An 11326-nucleotide genomic window follows, 5' to 3' on the forward strand; every position below is an offset into this window, starting at 1 on the left:
GCTTTCTACTCCCGTAAAGATTTACACCCTCGGAAACCCTGTACAGGGTCGCTATGGGTCGGAACTGACTCGATGGCACTTAACAACAACAACAGCACCTAACAACAACAACAAAGTGTGTAATGTGCTTAGAACACTGTCTGACACATAATAGGCACTGTGTAGTTACTTGCTAGTGTTCCTGGGTTTTCCGTGGCTGATTTTTTGGAAATAGATCACCAGCTGTTTCTTCTGAAGCATCACTGGGTGGACTCGAACCTCCAACCTTTCAGTTAGCAGTCAAGTGTGTCAGCCATTTGCACCACCCAGGGACTCCTAAATTAGGCACCCAAAGGAGGCCCCTTTTCTAGTTTACATGAAGACACCAGACGATAGGCCTCCTGTGACCCCTGCCTCACCCTCTGAACTATAGCCTCTCTGCGACAAGATGCCTTCCCACGGGGCCTGGGCATTTTACACACACAACCAGAAGTGGTTGAATGATGCATCTGATAAGACTTCTTGGGGGATCCGGGAGCCAAAGGCTTCAGACTGCCTGCTGGTCCCAGCTGACTGCAGAGCAGGGCAGAGTATGAGCAGGGAAGGTGCTGATGTGAGGTGGGAAAAGAACGTGGCCTGACGGGATGCTGGGGTCCTGGAAAATGCCCATCGTCTTCCACCTAGCTTCTCCCCCTATGGTCAAAGTAGCCCCCTCCCACAGGGGAAAATGGCTCTTCCATGGGAAATTCCAAGTTCAGGCTGATAATTATTTTGAGGGCAACAGCTGTGTGGAGGACATAACAAAGGTGGGGCCCAGTCCCTGCCCTCCACTGGTAGCTGAAGAATGAGGAACTCTCCAGTGGGGTTCTCTTCCCTGGTGGGTGGGGGTTACTGCCCAGTAGTGTAACACTTGGGGAAAAGCTAGGTGGAAAATGCTGGGCATTTCTCAGGACCCTGCAATCCCTCAGGCCACCTTCTTCTCTGGGCGGCCAGGACTGGCTCTCCTCTCCTGTTTGCTTGCCTAGCCAGGAGAAAACAAAAGCTATGCAGTTTTGAGGGGTGAGGGCGTGGCAGTGGAATACCAGCAGGCTGCTCAATGAGAAAGTGTAAGCAGACAGTCGAGGCCTGCGAGGTCTGGAGGGATGTAGCAGAGGAGCCTCTGGAGTTTCCAGAGACAGGCGGGACCTACTTCAGGGCTGCTCTTGAGGTGGGACCAGCTGTTAGGCCAGGATGGGTGTCCCACAAACGGTCTAGGGTAGCTCAGAGCCTGGCGCCTCCCTCTGCCTCCTATTTACCTGCAAAGAAAACAGGGATGCTGTGTTCACTGCTGAGCTGGCTCCGGGAGCAGAGCAGGGTGCGGTTCTGGGCAGGAGAGATTCCCCCAGGGCCTGCCCCCTCCACTCCTGCCCAGCCTTGGCAGGGGCATCTCAGGGGTCTATGTGCTGTAGCTCCAGCCCTCTCAGACCTGGGTGTGGCCATGGAAAAAGCTAGAGGCACAGAGCCACTCGTGATTCACATGCAGCAGGGTGGGGCTGAATGGGGGCCTTGGGCTGACTGTTGAAGCAGAAGGGGCTGGGGGAGCAGCAGCAGCAGTAGGAGTGATCTGGAGATGCCAGCGAAGGGCCATTCCCTTTGGGAGTGAGAATACCAGAATTGACACCTCAGCAGGGAGCCTGACAGCACTGGGTCCGGAGTGTAGGGTGCTGGCTTCTGACTGAGCATGCCACCCCCATGTAAGTCTGGGGAGTGATGAGCCCCACTCTTTTGGAGAATGCTTTCTGTTGCCAGATTCCGGTGACAGGGGCTTCCTGCCTCTCCGGAGTTTGCTGAACAGCTCTGGATTTTCAGAATTTTCCCTGTACTATGCTGAGATGTGCTCTCCTAGAGCACTGGTCTTGGTTCTGTCCTCTGGAGGCCCAATCTCCCTCCTGAACCACAGCCCTTCTAACATCTGATAATGCTGTGTGGTTCATGAGGACGCTGACTCCCCTCTAAGATAGTCGGGTATGAGGGCAACTTTCAAGGGAACAGTGAGGGCAGACAGAGGAACCTTCTAACCATACACTTAGAGGCCAACCAAGATAGACCTTCTGGGTTCTAATCCTGGCTACTCCATTTTCTATATCTGTGCTGGCCAGTATAGAACCAACAGCCACATGTGAAGGGCGCCATGGTGGTACAAATTTAAACACTTGGCTGCTACTAAAAGGTTAGCAGTTCGAATCTATCCAGTGCCTCAAAGGAAGAAAGACATGGCAATCTTCTTCCATAAAGATTGATGTTGCTGCTTAGTGCCATCGATTTGGCTCCAACTCATAGTAGCCTTGTATAGGGTTTCCAAGGAGCAGCTGGTGGATTTGAACCTCCAACTTTGTGGTTAGAAGTCCAGTGCTTATCCTATAGTGCTATACCAGGAGTCTCCCATAAAGATTACAACCTAGAAAACCCTATAGGCAGTTCTACTCTGTCATATGGAGTCATTATGGACTTCTGCTGTGGTGTTGTAGGATAAGCACTGGACTGCGAACCAAAAGGTCAGTGGTTCAAACCTACTAGTTGCTCTGTGGAAACCCTACAGGGTCGCTGTGAGCAAGAATCGACTGAACAGTACTTAACAGCCGCAACAACAACATAAATCCGAATCAACAAAAACAACATTGTACGTGGCTCTCTAAATTTAATTTAATGTAGAATTCACTTCCTTAATTATTCCAGGCATACTTCCAAGTGCTCAAAAATAACAAGTGGCTAGGGTATCAGATAGTATAGACTATAGAGAGCCAGGAGGCTTCAAAAGTTGGTGGAGAAACTCCATTATCTTTTTGTGTGTGTGTTTAATATCTTTAATTATGTAAAGATTTGTTCATTCACATCACCTAGAGAACATTTCACCCACTGCTCTGCTTGGCAGCCAGTCTCTTATCTCTCTCTTTCGCGGGGAAGAGAAATCCATGGTTTGTTGCCTTTGCCAGTAATGAAAATATTGGAAAGTCAGGTGGCAAAGCTTTCACATGAACCACATCAAAAGAGCCAGGATGGCTCTCTCTGTTAGTGATAACACCAATTCTTCCCAGGTTGGCACCTCCAGTCACCATACACAGGTTACCAGTGTCAAACTTGATGAAATCAGTCATCTTTCCAGTCTCCAAATCAATCTGAATGGTATCATTCACCTTGATGAGGGGAATCAGGGTAGCGTATGGTACGAGCATCATGGGTCACCAGATCGGGGAATTCCTTTTGTGCCCACAAAGATCTTTCTTACTTTGCACAACTTGTACTTTGCCTCCTCAGGTGTAATACAATGAACAGCAAATCGACCCTTGGTGTCATAGACCAGATGGAAATTTTCTTGGGTTTTGTCAATGCTGATAACATCCACAAAACCAGCAGGGTATGTTATATCAGTTCGGACCTTGCAATCAATCTTAATGAACCACTGCATACAGATCTTTTTAACTTCATCTCCTCTCAGGGCATACTTAAGTCTGTTCCTTAAAAATATAATCAGTGGGAGGCATTCTCTCATCTTGTGGGGGCCAGTGGATGGGCATGGAGCAAACACACCAGTCAGTTTGTCTAGCATCCAATGCTTTGGTGCAGCCACACGCTTAAGATGTTTCTTGGGACCACGAGCCATGGTGGCGCTGAGCAGGAAAGAGTCCATTATCTTTTAATTCTATTTTCTATAAACTTTATGAAGCACCCTCATATTCCATCATCTCAGAAAGTTTTATTGGACAGTACAAGGAGCTCTGGTAGCGTAGTGGTTACGAATCAGGCTGCAAACCTTAAGGTCAGTGGTTCGAAACTACCAGCCGCTCCGCGGGAGAAAGATGAGGCTTTCTACTCCCGTAAGGATTTACACTCTCGGAAACCCTGTACAGGGTCGCTATGGGTCGGGACCGACTCGAAGGCACTTCACAACAACAACAACAACAATTGTAGATGACTGACCTTAGACAAGTTTCTTAACCTCTTTGTGCTTCAGTTCTCCTTTCTGGAGAAAGGAGGTAATAACAGTTGGTGCTGTTGTTAAGTTCTATGGAGTTCATTCCAACTCAGGGCCTCTGTGTGTAACAGAACAAAGCACTGCCTAATCCTGTGCCATCCTCTCAATCATTTCTCTGTCGGAGCCACTAGATCCAATCTAGCATGTTTAGGGTCTTCCTCTTTTTTTTCGGTTCTCTACTTTATCCCAGAGTCCTGGTGTGGTGGATAAAGCACTGGACTGCAAGGTCGATTTGAACCACAAGGTTGGCAGTTCAAACTCACCAGCCGCTCCTACACGGTCAATATGAGTCGGAACCGACTTGACAGCACTTAAGAACTACTTTATCCTACATGATGTTCTTCTCCAGGGATTGGTCCCTCCTGATAATCATGTTGAAAGGAAGTGAGGCAAAGTCTCACCATCTCATTTCTAAAGAACATTTGGGCTTTTTAGACAAATTTGTTCATTTGTTGACATTAAGCAAATATAAAACTAACATACAGTCTATAGTATAAAATTAATGCTCAAAATTCTTCAGCATTGTTGTTTAGGACTCAGAGGGACACTAGGGAATGCACACACCTGGCACCTTTGATACCTGCAGGCTTGAGAGGGTGGCTGCTCAGTCTTAGCTCATGGGTCTTAGCAGCCTGGGTCTGCCCTTGTCAGACCCCTGGTAAGCACCATGGGCACAGTGTCCCTACCCCTGCTACCCACCAAGCCTGGGTAGCCCCATGTTCCCTGCTGAGCCAGGGCAACCTGTGCTCATTCTCCACCCCTACAGCAGGGCATTTGGAACTGCAGGCAATACTATGGCAGGTCCTCATCTGCCCTGGCCTGGGTGTGAAGCTTGTCTGGCCAGCCAGGAGAAGAGAAGAAGCAGAGGTCCTTGCTTGCCAGCACCCAGATTCTCAGCGGAGACAGATCCACTTGGAGCCCGTTGCTAGGGGATGCTAACCTTGCCTGAGTTGGGCCTGCAGTCATGGGAAGGAGGAGGCTTTGTCCCCTTTAGCCAGGAGCAGAGACAAGGTTCTGGAAACTCCCTCTTTTGTTGATACTTGCACCTTGTTCCCCTCTCACCTCTCTGACAGCTCCTTCTCAGAAGCCTTCGTAGCCTCTTTCTCCTCCTGCCTGGTGAGTGTTGGTGATCCCCAAGGCTTTTCCTCTGGCCTTCTTTATTCTTTCTGTACTCCTATATTTGTTTCTCAAAGTGTTAAAGTGTTTAGGTGTCAGAGCACCTGGAAGTCATAAGGAATACCAGGAACTACCAATATAGCTAATTCTATGATTAGAGCTGGGAATAGTTTTATTAGCAGAAACTATGACGATTGTCTGTATGTGCAAAATAAAAACCCGACCATAGGCACATGCATGTGTCCGTGAAAACAGCAAGCTGTCGAATGAAGTGTGATGGACTATTGCCACATTTTTCCACTAATATTCATTTACTACTTGTTCATTTCTTTTATCATGTGCTAGCAGACAACTGGTAGCAGGCGCCAAAGGTTGGAGAAGAATTTATGGGAGCAATCTTAAAACCAAGACCATTCTGTTCATTAACACATTTTCCTCCCTCAGTTGGGAAGTGTTTAGCAAAGTTGATGCCTCAGTCCAACAGTGGGACCCTGATGCGCAGTTTATTCTGCATGCTCTCCTGAGTGATATCATTCAGTCCTTAACTTTATGACCACCATCTCAAGACTTAACGACACCCCTGAAGGTACCTGCAGTCTCACTTTCTCTTCTATGTTCTGGATGCATAGAACCATCTGCCTCTAGGTGTTTCCATTTTGAGATCCCAAAGATACTGACCACTCAGCAAAACCAAGGTCATTGTCCACTTCTTGGATCTCTCATGTTGAGATCTTGGCTCCTGGAATTCCTTCCACCCAATCCTGGTATGATGCTGTAGGATAAGCACTGTACTGCTAACCAAAGGGTTGGCAGTTCAAACCCACCAGTCCCTTCTCAGAAACCCTATACAGGGTCGCTCTGAGTTGGAACCAACTCAGCAGCATTTAACAGCAACAACAACAACTGTCCAAGTCAGAGCTGGGAATCATCTCAGATGTCTCTTAATGAAGTCTGGAATTCTTGCCCTCTTCTTCATTCCATTCTTGGTTTTCTAGACTACAGCCAAAGCCTGCCAGCTGGCCACCAGTCTTCCCCTGTCTGGTCCATCCATTACCAGGTGATCTTTCCCCAGAAGAAGCATTTTAACCTGCTCATCCCATGGTGTCCTAGAGCTGCCAAAGACCATGAGTGTCTCAAGGCTAGTATGTGGCTCCTCTGTGACTCACCCCTTTGCCGAGCCCTTTGTCCAGCCTCCATCCCAGGTGAGAGGTCAAGAAAGTCTTTCTTTGTCCAGTATGTGGCAGGCACTTTTTGAATGAGTGAGAGAGGGAGTTGCTTTTTAGATGGAGTCCTTTCCTGGCTCCAAACTCTCCAGAGATCTTCCCCTGCTTATACCCAACAAACCCCCCTGATATTTCAAGCCCTCTACTACACGGGCCTAAGCTTATACTTCTTTAATTCCTCAAAGCCTCACTCTCCTCATCTGTAAAATGGAAATAAAAAGGACCACAAAATGGTGAGGTGGCTTTGTTGTTGGTGGTAAGTACCGTTGAGTCAGTCCCGACCTATAGCGAGCCTATATAGGGTTTCCGAGGAGCCGCTGGTGAGCTTGAACCACCGACCTTGCAGTTCAAATGGATTTTCAGTCTGGCGCATTAACCCACAGAGCCACACAGGAGAAGTTATCTGGTTGGTCAGTCACCAGATAACATCGTACTTTCAGTTAGGAGCTGAACACTTAACCACCACCCCACCAAGGCTCCTTATTGGTTGCTGTTAATTGCTGTCAGGTTGATTCTGTATAGTAACCCTCTGTAAGATTTCTGAGGAGTGGTTGGTGAGTTTGAAACACCAGCCTTGTGGTTAGCAGTCCAGTGCTTATCCCACAGCACCACACCAAGACTCTAAAGTCTGAATTCAGAGTGCTGGCTCTGGGGAAAGGTCTTTGTCTTCTTTTAACATCTGTAAGCCCAGCATTCCTTGGAGATCCCCATGTGTCTTGGGATGGATCTTTCCTTGAATCTAGGAGCTTCACAGTGCTGGGACTCTAGGTCCTAAGGAGGCTTTCCACTCCTGGCTCTTCGTTCTTGGTGGTAGTAGTAAGCATTCTATAACTATGGTGGTGGTGGTGGTCATGTGCCGTTGGAGTCGGTTCCGACCCATAGCGACCCTGTTCAGGGTTTCCGAGGCGGTATATCTTTACGGGAGCAGAAAACTTCATCTTTCTCCTGCAGAGCAGCTGGTAGTTTCGAACTTCTGACCTTGTGGTTTGCAACCCGATTCGTAACCACTACGCTACCAGAGCTCCTTTCTATAACTATATACAAGTAAAAATATAGAGAGACCTGGTGTGGCGCTGCGGGCTACTGCACTGGACTGCAAGGTCGGTTTGAACCACAAGGTCTGGCAGTTCAAGCTCACCAGCTGCTCCTCAGAAACCCTATACAGGGTTGCTATGGGTTGGAACTGACTCAATGGCACTTAACAACAACAACAGTATACACATATAGGAGTCCTGGTGTGGTGCTATAGGATAAGCGCTGGACTGCAAGGTCAGTTTGAACCACAAGGCTGGCAGTTCAAACACAGCAGCCGCTCCTTGGAAATTCTATACAGGGTCAATGAGTTGGAACCGACTCAACGGCACTTAACAACCACAACATACACATATAAGAACTCCTGGTGTGGCGCTGTAGAATCAGTACTGGATTGTGAACCACAAGGTCAGCAGTTCAAGCTCACTAGCTGCTCCTCGGAAATTGTAAACCCTATACAGGGTTTCCAAGGAGTTGCTGGTGGGTTTGAATCTCAGACCTTGTGGTTAGCAGTCCAGTGCCTATCCTACGGCACCACAGCAGGACTCCTCTGTAAATGTTATGGCCTTGGAAACCCTATGGGAAGGTCTACTCTGCCATACAGGATTGCTGTCAGAATCCACTCGCTAACAATGGGGTTTTTGTTTTTGTTTTTGGTATATGCTTATATTATATGACAAGTACTTAACTTTCAGGGCATTGAGCTAATGCACTGGCTTATGGATAATGCACGTATGGTACATTACTGGCTTCAAGTCAGCATCCATTAAATTGTGGCGCCAGTGTATTCCACCCCCCCCAGCCCCCACTCCCTTCCTCTCCCTCCCCCCTACCCCCACTGCTTTGAATTTTTTCCTTTTAAGGTTTCCATATGGATATGCAAATAAATGCAACACTTATCCTTATTTTCTCTGTTTTTACACAAAAAGGTTATATGCCCTACATCAAGAATTGGCCAACTTTTTCTGTAAAAGGCCAGATAGCAAATGTTTTAGGCTTTGTGGTTCCTATGGTCTCTGCCTCTGTAGCATTCATGCATCAACAGTGAGTGTGGCTGCATCCCAATTAAGATTGATTCATGGAAACTGAAATGTGAATTTTGTATTACATGATATGATTCTTCAGTTGATTCTTTTCAGTCATTTAAAAATGTACAACCCATTCTGAGCTTGTAGGTCATACAAAAACAGGCTGGAGGCCAGATTTGGGCAGCTGTTTCTTTCACTTTGCTAACTATGTTGGAGATTGTACCCTTGTAGGGTGCAAAGGTTGCTGGGTTTTGTTTTGAATAGTACTCCATCCTGTGGCTGTATCTTAGTGTGTCTTCATTTAGGTTATTTCCAGGCTTTCCAAAAAATATTTTGCTATTACAAAATAGTGATGCTATGCATAATCTTGTTCCTACATCATTTTGGACATGTACAAATGGTTTAGGCCAGGTCCCCTGGAGGTGAAACCTGAGACAGTGTGTGATTTATTAGGGGAGTGCAGGGGGTGGGGGAGAGAAGCAGAGTTGAGAAGTGGAAACAGTCTAGCAAAAATGTGGTCTCAGGCACATCAAGATGAAGAGTGGACCTTAAACCCTAATGAGGAGCCTTGGTAGTGGTAGTATAGTGGATTATGAGCTGGACTGTAAGATTAGCAGTTCAAATCTATCAATTAATCCACAGGAGAAAGATGAGGCTTTCTGCTCCCATAAATACTCACAGCCTCACTTTAAGTCGGAACTGACTTGATGGCACACAACCACCACCAACCACCACCACAGGCATGGTATGGAGCACAGGTTGTGCAATGGTTAAGACTAGGAAACCCTGTGGGGAAGTTCTATTCTGCCCTAAGTGGCACAGTGGATTAAACATAGAGCTGCTAACTGAAAGGCCAATTGTTGGAACCCTCCAGTCGCTTGGCGGGAGAAAGATGAGGCAGCCCGTTTCTATAAAGATTTACAGCCCTGGAAACCCTAGGAGGCAGTTCTAGTCTGTCTTCAATGGTCGCTATGAGTTGAAATTGACATCTTGGCAAAAAGATGAGGTACGATGACTGGGGTTTTGAACTTCCATTCCAAATGTCATTGGTTGCATTGTCTTGGTGGGGAAGGTTTCTCTCAGGTGGGTCTCATCAGTCTAGGGCTTGGCTGAGAGAAGTTATAGGTGGAAGCCTTTAGCCACTGCATTTGCAGACACCAGGGGGCACACCAGCTGGAAATGGGACACCATAAATTATTGTTACTGTTGTTGTTAAGTGCCTTCAAGTCATTTTGGACTAATAGCAAACCCTGGTGTGATGCTGTGAGATCAGCACTGGGCCACTAACCACAAGGTTGTGGTTCAAACCCATCAACTGCTCTTGGAAACACTATACAGAGTTACTATGAGTCAGAACGAACTCTACTGCACTTAACAGCAACAACATAGAGTTTCTGAGGAGTGGCTGGTGGGCTTGAACCACTGACTTTGTGATTAGTAGTCTAATACTTATCCTACAGTGCCACACCAGGACTCCAGATGCGTTGTTGTTGTTGATTCCCAACTCATAGCGACCCTGAATAGGGTACCCGAAGAGCAGCTAGTGGGTTTGAACCACCGACATCTTGGTAGCAGTCCCATACTTCTCCTAAAGTGCCACAACAGGACTCCATTGTAGACATTGCCAATTGCTCTCCATAAGAGAGAGCAATTGTATCAGTTCACATTCCTGCCATCAACATTTGAGAGGGGCTGTTTCTGCATAGTCTCCCAAGTATATGTTTAAATGTTTGCTACTCTGAAGGGGTTATCTAGAAAAGGATACTGTCTCATCGTTTTTATTTGCACACCTCTTATCATGAGAAGGGGTGAACACATTTTCATGTGCTTAAGAAACATTTGTATTTCCTTTTATTTTCCTGTGAACTATATTCTTTCATATCCTTTGTGGAAATTTCCTTTAGGCCTATTGAGCTCTTTACATATTATGGAGATTGGTTCCTGGTCTATGAGTTGCAAGTATTTCCCCCCTTTTGTCACTTGTGTTTTTACTTAGCTTTGGTCAAGCGAATGTTTATGATCAGGGTTGTTTGGACAGGTATGATACATTATGTAAAACACCTAGCATGATGCTAGACACCTGATAGGCACTGACTAGGTGCTAAGGCCCTGCTAAGTGTCCCCACCTTCTTTCTGTGCTTTATCCAAATCGCATCCTTATATTTCCCATCTCATGCAGTTTCTTAAATTATTTTGTTTATGTGGAATGTCTTCCTCCTCATTTGGGACTGTTAAAATCATATCTATCCTTACCCATAGAGACCCTGGATAGGATTTCTGAAGAGAAGCTGATGGGTTTGAACTGCCAACCTTGCAGTTAGCAAACGAGTTCCTATCCTATGGCACCACACCAAGACTCCCCTGTTGTATTGTATTGTTGTTGTTACTGTTAAGTACCGTTGAGTCAGTTCTGACCCATAGTGACCCTGTCTAAGGTTTCCAAGGAGTGGCTGGTGAGCTCAAACTGCCAACCTTCTTGCTGTTCAAACCAACTTTGCCATCCAGCACATTGACCCAAAGTGCAATAGTTACTTTATACACAACTGAATGAAACACTGCCTGGTTCTGTGCCATTCTCACAATTGTTAAACTTGAGCCTGTTGCTACTGCCATTGTGCCAATCCATCTTTTGGGGGGTCTTCCTCTTTTTGGATGACCCTCCACTTTAACTAGCATGATGTCCTTTTTGAGGGACTGGTCCCTCTTGACGTATGTGTGAAGTATGAAAGATGAAGTCTTGCTACTCTGACTTCTAAAGAGCATTCTGGCTGTACGTCTAAGATACAGGGAACTGCTATTTGTTCTTCTAGCAGTCCATGGTACTCTTAATATTCTTCTCCAACACCAACACTCAAATGCATAAATTCTTCTAAGATCATCCTTATTCACCGTCCAACTTTCACATGCATATGGGACAACTGAAAAGACCATGGCTT

General features: G+C 46.5%; 1 protein-coding gene and 1 pseudogene across 1 annotated transcript in view; one reads left to right on the forward strand and one right to left on the reverse strand.

The window, feature by feature from the left end:
- LTBP2 (latent transforming growth factor beta binding protein 2) overlaps positions 1-11326 on the forward strand; it is a 157682-nt gene that overhangs the window by 60463 nt on the left and 85893 nt on the right.
- On the reverse strand, positions 2868-3619 carry LOC102829718 (annotated as a pseudogene).

Source organism: Chrysochloris asiatica, unplaced genomic scaffold, assembly GCF_000296735.1.
Source record: "Chrysochloris asiatica unplaced genomic scaffold, ChrAsi1.0 scaffold00079, whole genome shotgun sequence".
Classification (NCBI taxonomy): Eukaryota; Metazoa; Chordata; class Mammalia; order Afrosoricida; family Chrysochloridae; genus Chrysochloris; species Chrysochloris asiatica.